At 33.5% G+C, this 5,895-nt stretch overlaps 1 protein-coding gene across 1 annotated transcript in view; it reads left to right on the top strand.

Moving 5' to 3' along the window:
* LOC103143879 (complement factor H-like) overlaps positions 1-5,895 on the top strand; it is a 24,142-nt gene that overhangs the window by 8,067 nt on the left and 10,180 nt on the right. The gene's annotated exons all lie outside the window — the stretch shown is intronic.

Raw genomic sequence — 5,895 nt, 5'->3', positions numbered from 1 at the left:
TTATATTTCTAGAAATTTTGTTTATCTGATACAAACAAATGATATAAACTTAAATGTTTGTTTTCACTAACAAAAACAAATGTTTTGTTAGTAAAAACTTTTCAGAAAGAATTCTGCTTGTATGGTTTTAATAACGTGAAAAAGGTTGGAACATTTTGTAGATATTGTGATTCATGATTAAACAGAAAAGAAGCAAAATGTAAAAAAATAAGATGCAGAGGCTTATTTAGCTGTGACTTCAGCTTAGAAACAGAATATGCTCCTCACAACATTTGATAAATATTTAAGAGGAAATGTACAAATATTGGCAAGTATGTATTTTATTAGTTTATGAAACAAAGTTAATTATATTTTACCGTTTTTTGTTTTTCAGGACCCTGCACTGTGAACGAGGAATTACTGAGTAACCATGGTCTTCGGTTTAGACTTGGCAGTGAAACTAAGTTGTATGCACTACATCTGGATCACCTTACATTTGTTTGTGTTAGGGGTAAAAGACATGATGGCGTTGTGCCGTTGCGTGTTCAGTGTAATGATGGTCTGATGACCCTGCCCACCTGTCGGTAAAAGTTTTCAGGGAGCTAAATATAGACATGTAATCACAAAAATATGTAAATTGCTTACAACTACTATGCTCAAAATTAAATAAATATTACATTGTAAAATGAGAAACTACATTAATAAATAACAGATAAATATATATGACAATGAAATTGTGAAATAACTGAACGAATATTAAATTATTTGCTCATTATTGTGAAATATTCCTTTTTTAAAATGTGCTTATTAAAATAAACCATTTTACTGTGAATTATTTTCTCTATCATAGCAGTTATTGTGCAACTTTTCTTTAATTCCTGCTGTTTTTATTCCAAATCGTCCTTTTTGTTTTTCAAAGCCACCTTTTATTTTATATGGTTTTGTTCAGTAACACCCTATTTATTTTATAGAGGAACCTTTCAGGAGAACAACTTTATCTGTCAATCAGCGTCGGTGTTTGGGACCAGCACACCCATTGGTTTATCCTTAAGCATCAGTTATCTTTTCTGGATAATGCTCTCTGTGCAGCTAACAACACAGCAGGGAGCTAGAAATAGCTTGGTAGGTCAGCGATGCATAAAGTTTAGCTCTACTTACTCTAGCAGATCAAACTGCCCCACAGTTACTGACAGCAACAGAAAAAGAGGCAACTCCAACTACCTCTCCGACGCCCTGTTCAATATGGCCGCTCCTCGCATCGACAATGGTAGTGTGTGGTGAAAACACATGAAAAAGTGTCTAAAATAAACATTAGATGCAGTGAACAAATTAAAAATGATGTTTGCTTATGGAAAGTAGAACTTAAAATTATGTTTGCCAGATCTGTATCTATACAATGTTTATGGATGTTGCCATGTTGAAATTCCAATTTCTTTACTAGAACACCATTACCTCAGGTCTGATGTTAAACCCAACTCCAACTTTGAGCTTCCCAGGTAAAACTGGAACACAGCACAAGTTTTTCCTCCGTCAACATTGTTGATTATCCATGAATGAGGCACCCGGTGGTGACTTGGGTGACCAAAGAGGAATGTTGGAAAAAAATACATTTCTGAAGGTGGAGCTTCAGAAACAGCAGAAGTTTCTTAAAGAGACAGAGGCCCAATTTCAAGGCGCTAAATCACAAAGTAATTTATTTTAAGTCATATTTTATATATATAGCATTTTTATAATTGAAGGCAACATAGTTACTTGATTGTGCTATAAATCAAGCACAAACTTCCTCATTAAATAAAAACATAAATGCTTCTATCACTAAAAGCAAAAACCTTCTTGTTTTCATAATTTTTTGCATTTTAAGTGTATTAATCTCTATGTTTTTACTCTTTCTTTTTTAATTATGTCAGTTTTGGTCATCCGTAGGTGGGTACACATTGGAAAAAAAAACAAACAGCTGACATAAGTCTGGGCTGTCCATGTCTGACCCTTTATTTGCTCCAACAGAAAACACAGTGGAGCTAATGAGTAAACTTCTCAGAAAACCTCACTTCAGCAGGCAATGAAACCTCTGTGGTTTATCTTCCTGGTTATCCAGGTTTTTGTAAACTTTACATTTTCCTGGTCACAGAATGGTAAGAAACTGTTTTTTACTTGTTTATTAAAATCACAGGTACAGAAAAAACACAAAAAAAAGTCATGTTTTATTTCCTTAAGAAAATTGTATTATTAATTTGGATGTTTACATATACATTATTTCTGGAATTTAAAAAATAGCTGACAATAAAATAAATTATATGTGTGTCTTATGATTCTCTCTTTTACTTTGTGACAGAATATTCTTATTTTGCTGTTGTCCTGATTGGGTTTTATTTAATTTTTTTGGTCTGATCATATATAAAACCTCACTGTTTTTAACTGCTTTTAAAGATTAATGCTGGACTCAGATTAAAACTTGGTATGTGTTAGCAGTTACAGAACATTATTAAAGATGTCTTTTTCTTTGTGTGTTTTTTGAGCTCTATTGGGATCCCAATAGATAAATGATAATTATTATTTGTTGTTTCAAGTTCATTTTTATCAGACTTTTTCAGGTCAACAGGCCTGATCAGAAGCATATCCAATAGAAACACACTGCTATTTAAATTTGTGGTAAAAATTATTTACTAAAACATTTATGTAATTCCCCCTAAATTGTGAGATAAACTTTTTGGTCTTAAAAATTTGGTCTCTTAGTATTAAAATGGAGGTAGCCTTACACAAAATGTCGACTCTGCTAACTGACCCAGATCCAATTGACCCTGATATTTGGAAGTTTCCTTATTTTTTCATTTAAATTCCAAACATGTTTTTTTTATTAACTCCCTGCCTTATTTTCAGTGAAAACTTGTGAAACCGGCGTGCTGCACCCTCATCTGTATGTCGCTGGAATGACATCAACTTGTGAAGCAATCAAAGCTGGACACAAGCTGCGTTTTCTCTGTGGTGCTGGATATGAGCTGAACGGCTCAGAGGAAATTTAATGTTTACCAACCGGCCAATGGAACGCTTCCTTCCCATCATGCTCCGGTGCGTTCATCTGAAGTGATGTAAAAGTGCTTCAGTCCAACTTTTCCCTCTTTTGATTGACTTCAATTTCTCAGTTCAAACTAATTTTAATACTTTAAGACAAAAATGATCTGAGTGAAAACAAAATGCAGCTTTTAAGAGATGATTTTGTTTAAATTACTCCACTATAAAGCAACATAGGGGCTGCACAGTGGCGCAGTTGGTAGAGCTGTTGCCTTGCAGCAGGAAGGTTCGATCCCCTGTCTTTCTGCATGGAGTTTGCATGTTCTCCCTGTGCATGCGTGGGTTTTCCTCCTACAGTCCAAAAACATGACTGTCAATTTAATTCGCCTCCCCAAAATTCCCCCTAGGTGTGAGTGTGTGTGTGTATGCATGGTTGTTTGTTCTGTGTGTCTCTGTGTTGCCCTGTGACAGACTGCCAACCTGTCCAGGGTGACCCCGCCTCTCGCCTGGAACGTTAGCTGGAGATGGGCACCAGCACCTCCCCACCCCACTAAGGGGTCAGAAAAGGTGTTAGAAAGTGGATGGATGGATAAAGCAACATCTACACATATCATCCTGGGTCACATGAGTTTCAAATTTTATATTTTATCTCGTTGTTTTGACTAATATTAATTATTAGCCAACAATCTGCCTCATTAGCCTCTCATTGTTTTAATATAAATAATTATTGATAATGACTTTAAAGTGTCATTTAAGTTTAAGTTAACCTAAAACAGACTTAACTGTTAAAATGGATGGTTAGCAAATCTATACATTGTTTAATTTCACTAAAGTTGTTCTTTACATTGTAACAATCTATTCTTCAACAGGAAAATGCTTAATACTAAATTTACCAGAAACTGTTCAGATCACTTCCTCTGTACAAGGCAACGCTCTAAGCAAAGGAGATAAATTATCATTTGCTTGTTGTCACACTTCATCCAAGAGAGTCCAGCAAGTAGCTGTCTGGGAAATGGAGAGTGGAGTGGCCAAACAGCTGAATAAAATCTTAGAAAAGATGCAAAGAATAGAACATTTTAATACCAGATGCACTAAACTACGTTTTCCTCATTGCTCCCTTTCTTTTAGGTCCTTCAGATTTATGTTTTCGCATCCACCAGAATAATGTGCAGTTGCGCCACTGTACGTACACTATGGCTGGTGGCCCATTTAAAACCTGTGACAACGGAGTATGGAAAGGAGACATCAGATGCCTCAGTAAGTTAAATTTTAACATTTAATTTCGCAAACTGTGATTTTTCTGCTGTTCTAGTTATTTACTATGAAACCAATGCTGCTCATGATTCTTCCAGTTGAGACCAATAACAACAAACCGATTATCAATATCAAACTAGATATTTATCTTTTTATTCCAGAAACTTTTAAAGAAGCTTAAAATATTATAAATGAATAATTATTATTGTTACATGGCCAGCATTTACAAAACATCATGAAAATATGCAGAAAAAAATCTTATTAGGCATTTAAAATCATGATCAAATGTATTTTATATACCTTAGTAGAATAAGAATAAGGAAAACCTCTGTAAAAGTATATTTTTTGTGAAAGTATTTCTAAATGTGTCCAAAATAAATCATTTTGCAATAGTTCCAACAAACAAAATTTATTTTTAAAATCTCAGAATGTATATTTTAACAAAAGGCTTTATTTCTCAGCCACTAAAAAAAAATCTACAAGTCATCAATTTTGAAGGTTAAATCTAATACCTGGTTATTATTATCTTTGTTACATCAAAATGTGAAACAATATGAAATAAAAGATAACAGATTGCTTCTTTTAAAAATGCAGCTGTATAACTGAAAGCTCAGCGAAGAAAAAAGTAACAACAACATAGTTAAAAAGTATGACTAACCAGAAAAGGAGCAAGATGTAAAAAGTAACATAAAGTCTGATTTTATAGTGTGTTGAAACAGAATATGGTCTTCACGACATTATATATAAATATTTAAATACATTATTTGTTTTGACTTAGGCTTTATGATTTTGTTTATTCTCATGTTTTTGTTTGTTTTTCGGAACCCTGCACTGTGACTGAGCAATTACTGAATGAACACAGCGTTCAGCATTTCTTTGGTTCAGTAGCTACGATGTTGGCGCCACATGGGAATCACATTATGTTCAGGTGTGAAATGGGAAAAAGACCTGTTGGCACAACGCCGATGCGTGTTCAGTGTAATGATGGAGAGATGATCCTGCCCACCTGCCAGTAAAAGTTTACAACAATTTAATCACATAAATATGTGGCTCACTGCAGTAAAGGAATATTGCTGCTGCTCACTTCAATAAAATAAAATGTTTAATCTTCTGTCTGTTTAATGTTTCATTAAAACATTTTTAAAGAAAGATGTTTGTTTTATAGCTTGATGTCACAATAAATATTATATAGACATTTCTGCTTATACTTGTTTAGTTATTTTCATAAAATACAACATAAAAATTTACATAAATATGGAGAAAGAAAAGCCACTTGTATGGATAACAGTGCCGAGCTATCGAGCTAGCTTGCCAGTTGGCTATCGATCGATTTATCAAGCTATTGATCTATCAATGGCTGAAATTAAAATCCCTATTTTGTTTCATTAAACCTTTTGTTTCGGTGTGTGAATATTCTTATTTTACAAGTTATTTACAGGGCAGAAGACCACAAACACATTAAGGTCATTTCTGAATATTTCTATCTTCACTTTGTCACTTTATCACATTACAAAACACTCATAATAACTGGTAGATGCAATTAATTAATTAATTAATGGTCATTTAAATTAAAGATATCTTCTCAGTCAGGGTTTTTTTTTTTGTCTGCTTGTTTTCTTTCCCAAACAAATTAAACAATATTTGAATTTACTG

This window comes from Poecilia formosa, unplaced genomic scaffold (assembly GCF_000485575.1).
Source record: "Poecilia formosa unplaced genomic scaffold, Poecilia_formosa-5.1.2 Scaffold116, whole genome shotgun sequence".
Lineage (NCBI taxonomy): Eukaryota > Metazoa > Chordata > Actinopteri > Cyprinodontiformes > Poeciliidae > Poecilia > Poecilia formosa.
This window is presented reverse-complemented; position numbering and strand designations above follow the sequence as displayed.